Source organism: Corvus moneduloides, chromosome 3 (genome assembly GCF_009650955.1).
Source record: "Corvus moneduloides isolate bCorMon1 chromosome 3, bCorMon1.pri, whole genome shotgun sequence".
NCBI lineage: Eukaryota > Metazoa > Chordata > Aves > Passeriformes > Corvidae > Corvus > Corvus moneduloides.
Window position 1 is genome coordinate 39,943,766 of NC_045478.1, and position 13,970 is coordinate 39,957,735.

The 13,970-nt window shown below is 40.1% G+C and overlaps 1 long non-coding RNA gene across 7 annotated transcripts in view; it reads left to right on the top strand.

Moving 5' to 3' along the window:
* The window catches only part of LOC116442259, a 75,987-nt gene extending 62,429 nt beyond the window's left edge, over nucleotides 1-13,558 (top strand). For 6 of the 7 annotated variants that reach the window (XR_004239459.1, XR_004239457.1, XR_004239460.1 and 3 more), the window contains one exon: nucleotides 3,270-4,919. This is a non-coding gene — a long non-coding RNA (uncharacterized LOC116442259). Of the gene's footprint in view, nucleotides 1-3,269; nucleotides 4,920-11,097 lie in introns of those variants that run through there. The other variant, XR_004239462.1, reaches the window with a different exon arrangement.
* Nucleotides 13,559-13,970: the final 412 nt, after the last annotated feature.

The following is a 13,970-nucleotide window of genomic DNA, read 5'->3' on the forward strand; positions in this document are numbered from 1 at the left end:
CTATCTTTAGCTCCTTGCCTGATGTGGAACCATCATCTTAGCTCCAGGCTTTGATCATGTAAGTCTCTGAGAGCAAAATAAAAAGCACTTGGAAACAGCACTCAAGCAGAAAAGGACTGTCAGCTGAGCAGTCCTTAGTGCCTGAGCACTCCATAAAGACTCTTTTCTGTGCAGTCATCTGCTTTCATTTCTCCCTTATAGCTATAGAAGCTATTCCATTTGTAATTACAAAAAGGGGTTTGACATAGCCCACATTTCTAATAAACTGCTACAATGCTTCTTTTATCAGCTAGTTTTTTTAACTGCTAACCTCTTGTTTCACAACATAATTCATACGTAACACTCCTGATAGGTTGCTGAGTAAATGTCTGGGAGTACTACCTCCTCTGTATTCCAAATTGTCATTTTGACGTTATTAGTGATTCTGTGGTTGCAGCTAGGGCATCTTTGTATAGTAAGTGGGCTACGGGTTTTCTATGGTAAAATGTTGTATTTCTAGACCTTAGGGATCCAGGATTTTTTTGGAATAAAATTGCAAAGGCTAAGTGACCTTTCTTTGCTTTAATGTCTGTTTTTGACACCATGGTTGATATGTGGTTTCTGATTTAGTATGATATGTTAGGTGGCTGACTGGAGTTGCTACCCTCCAGATGTTTGTGATTACCTGTGTTCTGGTGTGTGTACAATAAGAAAGTGTCGTGGAAGCTGGCTGGTTAACCTTGGTATTTACTGCCCGTTAAAAGGGGAAGGATGCTGTCAGGGCCATAAGAGCACCCAGATGCCTCTATTGCCATTATCACCCATGCATGCTCTGACCATGCATAAAGAGTTCCATTTCAGTACAGGTCCCCACTCCTGACTGACAAATATTGAGGGCTGCTCAGAGCCTTTCTGTCTTGACTTCCTGATGGGATTTTCTGGAGGGACCCCAGACCTATGCTCCAGTCAGGTCCCCATCACTGCCTCCCCCTGTTCCCAAAATGTCTCCCTGCATAGACCCCAGGTCTGACTCATTCACCTTGTCCAATGGTCCCTGGCTGGTTGATGGCTGTCACAGTCACCGGGCTCCCTCTTCTCAGATGTGGTAGGTCAGCACCCTGGTAGAAGATGACACTGGCTGTTCCATGTCCCCTCAACTCCTGGGGGCTCCTCTTCCCTCAGGAAGAGCTCCAATCCCCTGTAGGCAGTATTTTCTGCCTCAGTTGGCTCAGGCAGCTGGTCATTATATAATGACCTCTTTGAATTGCCTGTCCCAAGTCTTATTGGCAGGAGCAGGAGCCTTTGATGATTTGATAAATCCAAAATAGATGAGGGTCACTTCATGGTCATGGTCAGGTTGCCTAGAAACATCTGCTTCACCTAATGGCATTTGGTGCCTTCTATGGGAAGGTGGATTTGTTGGGGCATGTGACGTATTTAAGGAGTGTGAGTCATCAACATCTGAAAGGACTTTAGTGCCCTCATGTTGTGTGCTTGGCATTGGCAGTAAATGTAAGTGAAGACAGTATGCTGAGCCACACTGGAAACATTCACACCATTGTGCCTGTAGAAGCACTGGACTATCTCAGCAATCACTTCTCATGGCTCAGTTTGTCCCTTTGAGAGTGAGGAATAATACCTTATTATCAAGTTCTGTGAGATATGAATAATGTGCAATTCTTGCCTGTTAACTCCTCCTGAAATTGCACTGTGATTTCTGCTGCACACTGCTGCAAGGTAAATTGAATGTGTTTCTGGGAAAGGGAAAACAACCCCAAACCAAACCAACAGCCCTCAAGCAAACAAAAAGAACTGTTTAATAATTTTCCTTGATGGAAGAGACACATGGATGGGAAAAGTTAACCAGTCAGGGAAAATAATATCAGCAGTAAAGAACAGTAATCAGTGTGAAATAATCACCACAGTATCTGAGTGCTTGTTCCAAGTCCAAAATTCTGCATCAAGCCCCAGCCTCCTCCTGTCAGGATAGAGGTCACAGTGTGCCACTTTCTGTCATCTTGGCATTAACTGCTTGAGTCAAAAAATGTAGTGAGAAACAAAATGTCCGAATCTGGGGTATGTGCCATTTGTAAAGGAAGTATCCTATTCAGAAAGATTACTCCTATTCATGAAAGATTTAAGCCAATGTTAGATAGATTTTTAGTGTAGGTTACATAGGACGCTATACAATATAGTTTTCTCCAATAAACTGAACAAACTTTGCATTCATCAATATGGGTTTCTTGGCATGCAAGTGGTATTCAGGAGCACACAAGGGAGGGGAACGGTGGGCCAGAATAGAGGTGAAGAATGAGAGGAAGTTGGCACTGACACAAATGATACCAAAAATGCTGATTTAGTAAGGAAAAATGTAAATCATTTTTAGTGTCTTTAGAAGAACTGTGCCCAAGTTAAAGTTGCCTTGAAGGCAGATGACCCAGCCTGACATTGCTTTGGCAGCAGAATGCGAAGGGTGTGCATGCAGACATGAAATGTCCTTTGATGAGCAGTGCTCACCAACAGCCTTTCTGACACTGGCAGCAACACCAGTACCTTTGAAGACCCAGGTATTTTTTCTGTCTCTGGACAAAGAGAGTCAGGTATAATTTGTTAACTGTGAAGAAAAATGGATGTAATTTTCCATATATGGGTGTATTTATCCCCTCATTTCTTCACAACCAGCTAAACCTAGCACTAACTCTAAGCATATAAATGGTTCAAATCTTGGGGTTTTTTACCTGAGACAGAGACAAACACAAAACTGTAGCTTTGAAATAATTATAGTCTCTTTGGGACTGAACCAGCAAATAGTTACCACTTCAAAATACTGAGTTGATCATAAAGTGACATCTCTGTTGGGGTGCTATTGAGCACAGGAGCTGTCTAAACCTTCTAGGGCATACAAGCCCACATCATGTAGAGCCTCCCCTGCTCCTAACCCTCCTCTGCCTCTTCCGCTCCTAACCCTCCTCTGCCTCTCCCCAACCCCGGTGTGGGCAGGAAAAGCCCTCATTTCTGCACCATGATACAAGGCCATTATGCTTGGCAGATGGGTACTTATCAATTCTGGTACTTCTTGTTCTCACTTGGCTCTATTCTTTTGGTCTTCTTTATTTTACAACAGGGAACAGTGACTTTTTATACAGCAGAGCCCTTTATATGTCTTTTGAAACTTGGCAGTCCTGTGGGGTGCATCACTGTATAAATGTGTATGAGTTTCTGCACATCTGGGGTGTATTCAGGTAGCAGAGAACTTTTTTTTTTTTCTTGCAATTCTGCTTCCCACACAGCGCTGCAGTACCTCTCCATCTTCTCAAGTCAGATGTGAGTGCTAAGAGGACACTGTGGCATCGTGCTACAGGTGTGAAGAGTGCCTGTACTGCTGGGGGAACAGGGGCTGTCCGTCTGGTTGAGCTGCGACTGGAAGCTTTACCCTTGTCACACTCTTTTGTTACATTCCTACTTTTAAATGCAGCATTTTTCCATGTTAAATGCTCCAAGGGATTGTTGGGCCCAAGCATGTTAATTATGGGCCTGAACTTGGACTCAAACTAGAAGGATTTTAGTCCCAGTTTAAACTGAACTAAGACTGGATTGAAAATGTGCTGGTTCAGCTCATACCTGCAGGCTGCTTCAATTTCTACAATCCCTGTCCCACTACACATGCTCAAATCTCCAGAGTCTGGAAAGCAGCTGCCAGTGTTGGATGGGTCAGTTATATTCTGCAAGAGCAGTTCCAGCCTGAAGAGCTTTAATTTCTCCTGGTGCTCTTTTGTGCAGCTCAGATGCTTTATGAACTATCATCACCATCCACAACCATGGGAGCAGGAGAATTAGAAATGGGCTTTTTACAGAGGCTACCTGTGTCCTGCTGGGAGAGTGGCCAAAGTTCAAGGTAGCAGAAATTGCCTTGCTCGGGGTGTGTGTGTGGGAACTGCTCTGGATCTCTGCAGGCTGCTGTGGAGGTGAAGCCTGGGACTTGCAGCAGATGTTCTGAAAGGCAGGACTTTGGTTTGATTTCATATTACAAGAATTAGAGGTGTTTTCTTCACTAATTCAGAAAAATCAACACTGCAAGTTTACCTGTGAGCAAAGAGCTCCCAAGAGATGCTTAAGCCTGCTACTTGCTGATGTACTGTTTTGCCTTTTGGATCTACCCTTTGCAGTCCCTTCATGTGCTCCATTCTGGGTGAAACTGACCCTTAAAGAGGGAGCCTGAGGTCCACACATAACTTGCCTCTTTATTTAACCTTGTGCTGACCAGTTACTCAGGAATAAATTGAATCCCTCCTGAATTCTGCTTTCCAATATGTATATTTTAAAAAACCCAAATGAACTGAGACCTTTTCTGTTTTGCAGAAACTTTAATAACATTTCATAGCCTCTAAATTCTTGGCTCAAAAGTCTGTTTTCTTTCTGAAGACTTCTGACTTTTAATAATAAAGGAACTGCCTGCCCCGAGCAGAGAAATACAAGAGCACTTTTTTTTTTGGTTATTCTTCAAAAAAGGGTATCTTAAAAAAAAGGTTAATAGCTTGTGACCTGGGTATATCAACAGGGAAGCTTACTAGTATCATTTATTTTGTCCTAGATGGAAACTATTTATTTATTTATCTTTATCCTTCAAAAGGGAAATTTGTAGAACCTGCTTGGAGATTTAGGGAGATGTTCATTGCTTCATTGCCAATTTAACATTACTGTTTAATGTACACAGTATGTGGGCTTCTCTTCCGTGTTTTGCAATAGATGTAGAGTAAGAGTCATAATATATCACTTTCACAAGCAATTTAGCACAGCATAAGGGAGGAAATGTAGCTGTACTGTCTTGCTACTTATTTTCTAATAAAATTCTAATAGATTTTAGGTTAATGACAGAGAAGATGACATTTATATCCCTTTTTTTTTTTTTTTAATCTGCAGCACAATGAAGCAGGAAGTTATAAAACCAGATGATAAGATAATGCACTCCTTGCTTGTGCACAATAAAGTACCGTTATGAAGTGCTGGTTTGCCTTTGACACTTAACTGAAGTCTCTCTGTAAGACAGTACCTGGCAGGCCAGAGTCAGTAAGGGTGGTTAGGCTTTCCTTCACTGACATTGATTTGCTCCTCACTTGAAAGATGATCTGCTTTAATTCTCCCCCACCATGCCAAGAATTATCAGACTTTTTTAAGAAAGAAGGCAGGGAAAACAACAATATTTTTTTTCCTATGGTTAATAAAGGAAGATTAAAAAGACTCCCCTGTTGATAAGATCTAACCATTTATGTTCCTGTGTGATGAAAGGTGAATACTTATTTAAGATTTGTTTAGTATTTTGTCATCTATAATGAATCTAAAGGGCACAACAATTTGTCTTAACATTCTATAATGCAATGGAGCTCATTTTAACAAATAACTATATAAATAACACATTTACTAAGCCCCTTGGTTGACTGATCTTGTGTTTGAGCTGTAAAACATTTTTAATTGATAACAGACTGAATCTGAAATAACAGAATGGATTCTTTCTGTACAGAAAAAGAAAAAAAAAGTGTAAGGCACTTGTAGCTGTCTACCTATGTTTCTGTAAATCTTGCTGTGCATCTATGTAGGGTCTCATTTCATGTTTCTCAAAGTAACTAGGAATATTATGGCTGATTACTTTGAGCATGGCTCTGGACAATATCTACTTTCAAGTTCTTCAGAATTTAAATGAAGCAAACATCATAATATTTCTTTGTAATATCATAATGTTCTTTGATTTCTAGAGGCAGAAAGAAGGACCCTTGTTTTCTCATAATTTTTTTACTACTAGCCAATCCTGCCATTTGATAGAAAAGATTGTCATCTCTGTACAAGAGAAGTAAAAGAATATTGTGGCTGGATTTGAAGTTTATAGAATCATGCAACCTATCAACAAAATTGTGAGACCTTAGTGCTATCATCCATGACTTTCTTTTTAGTTTTCAATGGATATGTTTCGGTTCAGTATATGTGATCTGTAATCAGGCTTTTACCTGGTATTGTGAGTTGGCTCATTTTTGAACAAGAAGCAACAAATCAATAAGAAAATGAGAATACAGCATAGGAATATGCCCGGTGGAAGGACCACTCAAGCTTCCCATACAATTGTATCAAATCATCTCTATTCTGAGCTGTGCCTACCCATGAATTAATGTGCAAGTAGAAGATCTGAGTTTTAGTTTCTGGTGTGGAGGATATGCTTTCTGCAGCAGCTCAGGTTGACTGCACTGGAGTCTAGAAGGACAGAACATAGGTGCCAGGCTATCATTGGTACCTTTTCCCTTCCAAGGCAAGCCCTGAACAACTGAAAAAGGCACTGTTCATATGCCAGTGAGTTTACTCAAGTAAAACAGTGTGATTGTCATGGGTGGAGTGGGAGCTTCAGGCAAAATTTATTAGAGAAGTCCTCCCATTGAGCCATGAGGTGCAGAAAGGACCTCCTTGCTTTTGTAACTCCTCTCAGAGAGGAGCCTTGGTGTGACGGGATCCAATCTTAGCCCCAGGCTCAGCCAACAGGTTATGTCCAAGGGATTATACAGGTGCAATTGAGCCTTTATAAAACTTTGTCCTGGAGGATTAAGGATGGCCGCTCAGATATATTTATATAAATAAAATGAAATATTTATTTGAGTTGATTAAAAAAAATTATAATGATCAGACAAAAAAAGAACTTAATCAGAATTATTTACTATGCAGTATGGATTGCTATAACTACTAGTATAGTGCTATTTTTGAAGCAATATTGAAGCGGTTATATTAAAGCAATTATATTGAAGCAATTATATAAAACTAGAAAAACCAATTATTAATGGTTGTGGGCAAATCTCTTTCTTTCAGCCTCAAGAAGTAACCTTGAGGGGCATCCCCACTCAAGGCAAGGCCCTTACACCTTAGGGATGTATGCTTGAAGACCTCACCATGCAGAAGTGGGACTGGTCTTTTATGGTATACAGTGATGGACTGTCAGTCATACACATTTTTAAGGTTATGTTTTTCAGATTTACTCAGCAAAAAAATGCTTTGTGCTGAAAAAAGTATTAGCAGCTGTTTGGTTTTTTCTGCCCAACACTTCTGACTCTCACTTTTGTATCAGTGCTTATATTTCCTTGCTGGCCCCAGCCTCAGGGAGCATGTCTTACATATCCTTGTGGTGGAGTCTGATGGCTCGGTCAAACTGATCTCAGCATTCACCAACACTAAAATCAGCAGACCCTCCTTGCTCCAACAAACAGCAAACTCTCCCTGCTCAAGCCATCAACCTGTAAAAAATACAAGTTTTGAGCTGCTACAGCGTTCTTACTTAGCTGGACATATCTGAACAAAATCTAGTACTTTTACTTAAATGCATCTGGCTTTGGGCAAGACTTGAGTATTTTTCAAGAGTGCTATACTGAAATAATTGAGCAACGTTCATGTTGGCCCCTGAGGATGGTACTTTTGCAGTACTATCTGATCTCTTTTATTACCTCTTTCTGAAGATGAAAGGAGTTATTTTCATACCTATTTCTCTCAACAGTCTACAAGAAGTCCAGACAAGTAGATCTCAACCTCTAGTTGCTGAGACCTAATGTTAGGTGTCTATGTTATAGACCCTGCCTAGCAAGTCTGTTTTGCTGTGACTCACTCTGAAGTTGAGCTCACTCAGCATTTCATTTCCAATTAAGCATTCTCAGAAGTAAAATACATGAGGAGGAGCTGGAGCTACAGGAGCAGAGGGACTGAGTCTTCTTGTGTGGTGGGACTCCTGGGAGTCCTCTAGGAGTCTTCTGCTCTGTCTCTCTATGTGCTCTCTTAGATGACATATATACAATTGTTGGAAACAACAGATTGAATGCATTAACCAGGACCTTTAACTCACCTTGTCTAACATTCTTTGTTCTCTAATGCCAGTCACAGTTCTCTGCCTGCATCTGAGCAGTATTTTTTTAAAAGGAAAAGAATACAGTTAATGTCCAGCTGAATAAATACTAAGATTTTGTCATACGTTGAAAGCTCTTCAGATGTTTTAAGAAAATAACCAGAATTCAGAGTGTATATTAAATTATCAACTATCTAATAAGCATGCTACTTCCCAGCTGGGATCCTTCTGGTACATTCATTCATCTTCAACCAGTGTAATTAAAGATGAAAGGTGTAACACTGATGATCCTTCTCTAGAGATCTCATCAGTTTAATTCTAGAACTATCAATGGAAAGGGAATATCATATAAATTTTTCAGACTTAATTGGACACCTGCTGGAGGTCAAGGAAAACAACCAAGGTCTATTGAAACAGGGATTGCCTTCAGTAATTTAGTAATTTGGTAAGAGGGAATTTGGAAGGCAATGCAATCTTTTTTTCATATTTGCTAAAACCCAGCTAGATTTTCTAGCAAAGTAAACACTAGGAAAGAAGTGGAAAACAAGAAGAGCAAACAGAAATGTGCTTAAAATCTCATCATGTGGACTGGTAACATCAGAATGCAGTATCAAGGTTGCATTTAATAGCTTTCTACTACTTTCTACTGGTCCAACAAGGGTGTGCAGAACTATTTCTGGTGTAGCACAACTTCTTTATAAACTTCTATTCAGAAAGTGTGCTGTAGTGGATGAGTGAAAGAACCGCCTTTGTTTCCCTCAAGAGTGATTTTAAATCCTATCAGTATGTTTTGATGTAGTGAAAAAAAAAAAGAATGACTCACTTTTAAAATAACTTTTCATAAGGTGGTGTCAAGAATAATTTTTCATTATGATGATGTCATCAGATCCACTTGATCCATTTATAGCTGTTATTTAAATTGCTGTTTCCATAAATGTATATGACTGCCTTAAGGGTGTCTATATTTGTCACAGAAGTTGTCTCAGGAATCTTGGAGCAATCTCCCAATCTAATTAAGAGTGCTGTAATTACAGCATAAATGGCTGTGATGCTAATACTAAAGTTTCAAAAATCGTGAGTCAGGCCCCATAATTTGAGACTGGTCCCCAGTGTGCATATTTGCTTTTTAAAAGAGTATATTATGTTTTGGGCTCGTTGTTAATTTTCGAGCTCCGTGTGACGTGGTTTGCGTGTGCGTGTGCAGGTATGTGCATGCCTGTGTGCTGTAATTCTACAAATAATGTTACTTCTTCACCATATGTTTAGGATAAGGCCATGCTAGTCCCCAGTCTCATATCTGTCTACCTGCCTACCTTTAAGCCCCCAAGGATTGTTACTCCACAGGTCCTCCTGTGGTTCTTTACATTACTCATTCCTTGAGAAGGGGACAAATTGAAGTGTTTTGTGTTCTTCTCAGGCCTGGAGGGGAAAGAGATAGGGAAAAGGAACCGAGGGAGCCTTCCTGCATGGGAGGAAGAGATGGATATCTTGAGTTTCCAGTCTCTTTGCTACTCAAATAAGAAGTTTGTCTCCCTGGCTTTCATTTTGCCCAGGTGTGGGGAAGTACATGATGAATGCACCAAGTTCTGACACAGGACTAAAGTATTTGGATTTGTCTAAATCTTAAGATAGGACCTTCCTTGTCCTGGCTGCAGGACAAAGCTAAGATTTGGTGATAACGGTTTGAGTCCATGTGCAGCAGGAAACAGGATTTATTATGCAGTGTTTTTCTTCTGTCAACATTGTATTCCAGTTCTCTACGACAAAAGATGCTCAGCTATGACACTGATGAGAATGATATATGTCAGTCTTCCATACAAAACAGAATGAAGGAGTCTCTCCTTGGGTAGACTAATACAAGACTTAATTTCTGCTTTTTTAATCAGTTTCCTATAGTTTAACTAATCCCTGGAATAATTTATTTAAATTATCCCTGGAATTTCAATTAGTGAATTACCATAGGGCATCACTATGTCTTACAAGGCAATTTGAATGTTTTGCATCAGAAATGGCTGTGTTACAACTTAATGTCAGATGTGATCCCTGTGAATGGAAATATTTTTGATTTCCCTCCTCAAGGCCATGACATAAATAAGGAAATCATTCAACAGTCTGCCCCAGAGAGAAGCAGGAATCTACCTCACCACAAAATATTCTTTGCTGTGGCATTTCAAATGGGTATTATACTAATTGAGATGGATTTTTTAAAAGATTAAGAAGCTTTCAAACTTTCTTTCAGATTCCTATAAATGTTTTCTCATAGTTCAGTATTTGCCTCATCCTCTGGGTTGCTTGGCATCATTGCATAAGCTCTTCTGCTTGCAACCCTCCTTCTATAATTTATCCTTTTTGTATCAGCTGACTCAAGGTCCCTGAGGAGTATTCTCCCTTCATGATATTTGTAACTTTTGAACATTATCTAGGAATGAGCAATAAGATGTGCCAAGTTTGACATGACATTCTAAAAATCACATCTGTCACTTCATTTTCTTTCCTCAGTTTTGACTCCACTGTTTGTAAATTATGCATCCTTGTTGACTGGGCCAACCACAAAGATCACATATACATATCCCCATTCTTAGCTCTTTTTTGCACATCATCTACATTGCACTTGAGCAGTGAGGTTCTCAAAGAGTCTTCTCTAATTATTAAGGACTGTATTTTTAGGTTGGAGAGATTGGGTGTTGCTCCAGTGAATCTTGCGTAGTCTTTTGGAAAAATGCAAAACTTATATCAGAGTGGGCTCTCCTTCAGCATTATGTAAATACAGGCAAGTCACCTTTTCTCATCATCTAGCTTCACAAGTAGTCAACAGACAGACAAACAAGCACCACAGGGAGGGGCACATTTTTTTGATAAAAGAGAAGACTAAGCAGGACAAATTGTCCTGTGTAGGTACCCACAGTCCTTCCCTTGCATCTAGGTGAGCCGTGACATTCTAGTTTTCACACTCTAACTTCAGAGATGCATCAGGCCTATGCTTTAAGCAGCTGCTTTCCTTGCACTGAGAAAGTTCCCACTGGATGTACTGGAGCACCCATAGGGGATCTCTGCTCCAATGCCAGATCCCTATAGGGGATCTCTGCTCCTCCTGTCTCACCAATGGCATTGCAGCTGGTACCGGGTTTCCAAGAGATGTTTAGGGTGCTTTATTGGCTGTCTAGATAGTTTTCTAAAACTGGACCTTCACCTCATTAAAAGAAAAATGTCTTTTACCTGGAAATACTGCTGCTTATGTTTTGTTCTTTGTTCAGGATGCAGGTGTCAACTATTAGCAGTATGAATTTGTTGTCCGGACCAACACCATTCCTGCTTCGTAAGCCTCCCGTGGAATGACAAAGGAATATTACACAATTCTGCCAGGATCAGCCAACCATAATGCCTCAAAACACAAACCATGTCCTGATACAATTAATTTTTTTCTTAATAAGAGCAGCCAAACCTTGAGAACTAATATATTAATACAAGCGGGACAATTGTATTGCTAGACCTTAACAAAGCATGACTTATGATTAAACTTTTTTTGCTAAAATGTCTCAGTTCCAGAAATTGTCCTTTTACTGACAGCTTAAGAAGGTGAATTTGCCTTTGGCAGGTTGCAATTCTTCCCTCCAGAACTCATATATTTTTCTAGAACTCCCCTACATTATACTTGCGTACTTCAGTGTTGCAGTGTATAACATCAGCTCAGTTCAGCAAAGCTATTGAGTTATTGTACTGGTTAATATAGTGAAATTTATGCAAGTTTAATCACATTTATTATCCCTGACAACAATGCAGGTGTTCTGAATGCTAAGTGAATTTTTTAGGAAGAATATAATTAATTTTTCTTGCCATGTCCAAAAATGCTTAGTGGTCAGTTCTGCCATGGAAATGTATTTGATAATATGTAAATCTGGCATTTTGGAAAGTAATTAAAAATAAAGTTGCTGTAATTTTAAATTCAGCTAATATCTGTCTTGCTACATTCTAAAGTGGTACTAGGCTAAGTGCTTGCACTAATCAATTTTTAAAAGGCTTTGGTTAGTGATCTCAGGGGAAATAAGGTAGGTTGTATGAAAACATATTAATTATAAAGCCTTCTTTTTTAATGATGCATGCCCTTTTTAGAGTACAATATATTGATGTAGTAACTCCTTCAACTTAAATCATCCAACAAACCTTTCTAGTTTTGTCTCATCTATCTTGATTGTTAGCTATATTTATTACAGGATGAAAATAAGATTTTAGATTTTTAATTATTAGCTATAAAGGATTCCAGAGCAGCTCAGTGAATTAACTTCTTTGTAAAAAGTATACAACTTCAGCAAATTTTTGCTGACTAGGAAATTTGTCTTTCTCAAAGATTAATATTACTTTCCCGTTCAGTATGTCATATTTTGCTCTCAAGTGTGCAGAAACCTTATTCGTGAAAAAGTTTTTACTCTTTGAATAATATTTTACATTAGTCTTAGAATGTCTGCTGCAGTTTTGCTTGATGTTAACCAATATTTTAGAACTTTTTATTTAAAAAGAATAAAGTCATCTTTAATGCAGAGATAAAGGCTATGCCTAGCCCCTGGGCTGGAGTGAAATATCAGATTGCCAGGTGCAGAGAGGCTGGGTTTTCAACTGCAGAGTACAGAGCAAGGCTGGAACTGCTTCTAGGGAATGTGGCGAAGCTGTTCCTGATGGGCAGGTCCTTTACTGGAGGAAGCTGACTGCTTGCAGTCACGGTGAGACAGGGCAGAAGCTGCTCTGGAGAAGGAAGGTTGGCCTGTCAGGATTTAGTGCGGAGATAGCAGGGATGGTTAGCCGTGGGCACAGCCTGCTGATCTAAGTGAGATGGAATGCGCAATAAGCCAAGGAGCTAAGGAGGACCTGCCTGCACCTTTCCCCTCCGGTGGGTGTGAAAGGGCATTGAGTATTAAAACCCCTGCTTACTGGAACAGCTTTGAATACATTAGTTTTGAAACTGAGATAATTGGAGTCTGCTACAGATGAACAAAAATGAAAAGCTTTGAAAACAACTATTTCTCTTAACCATTGCTCCTTGAAGGACAGGTCCTTTCCTCCAGCTCTGCTTTCAGTTTTAGTGGCTTCCCAGGTTACAGCGGACACTATTGAAAACGTCTGGTCTTTGATCTTAACCCTAGTTTGTCTGCTCCTGGTCCTCAGAGTCTATGTTTTCCACCCTGGAATCTAAAAGGTAAGCGTGCTTGGGGCAGACCCCCACTCCCTACAGAGAGTTTTCTTTGACCCAAGGAGCACCTCCTCTCACAAATCTAATGGACAGCTTTCCCCTCCAGCTTCTTAATAAAAAAAGCATGAAATACAACTGTCAGTGAGCCGTGGATCAACAGATAAAATAGAATCATAGGATCGTTTAGGTTAGAAAAGAACTCTCAGGTCCTTGTGTCCAACTGTTAACCCAGCAAGTCAACAACTAAATCATGCCCCTGAGTGCCACATCCGTACCTTTTAAAATACTTCCAGGGTTAGTGATCCAGCACTTCCCTGGGCAGCCTGTTCCAATGTTTAACAACACTTTGCATGAGGAAATACTATCCAACCTAAACCTCCCTGGTGTAGCTTAAGGCCATTTCCTTTTGTCCTGTCCCTGGTTGCCTGGCAGAAGAGACTGACCTCTACATGGTATACCCTTCTCTCAGGTAGTTGTAGAGAGCAATAAGGTCCCCTTTGGGCCTCCTTTTCTCCAGGCCAAATAACCCCAGCTCCCTCAGCCTCTCCTCATAGGACTTGTGCTCCAGACCCTTCACCAGCTTTGTTGCCCTTCTCTGGACCTGCTCCAGCTCCTCAGTGTCCTTCTGGTGGTGAGGGGCCCAAAACTGAACACACAACTCACGGCCTCACATATAGAGACCAGTTTTTCTGCTTTGTGTAATAAATGGTGCAAAAAGGACCAAAGGGTGTGTTTTCTTATTACTGTTTCATTAACTCAATAAACTAAGATTCCCTAGCTTTTTAGTCTTGTTTTGTTTGTGGTTTTTTTGTTTGTTTGTTTTTGGTGGTTTTTTTTGGTGTGGAGCACACATTTCAAAAACGATATTTATTTATGAATGCCTCCACTGCTAGGCTTCTAGGTGTGATCCTGTGCTGTCTTTGTGACAAATGAAACCACTGCTTA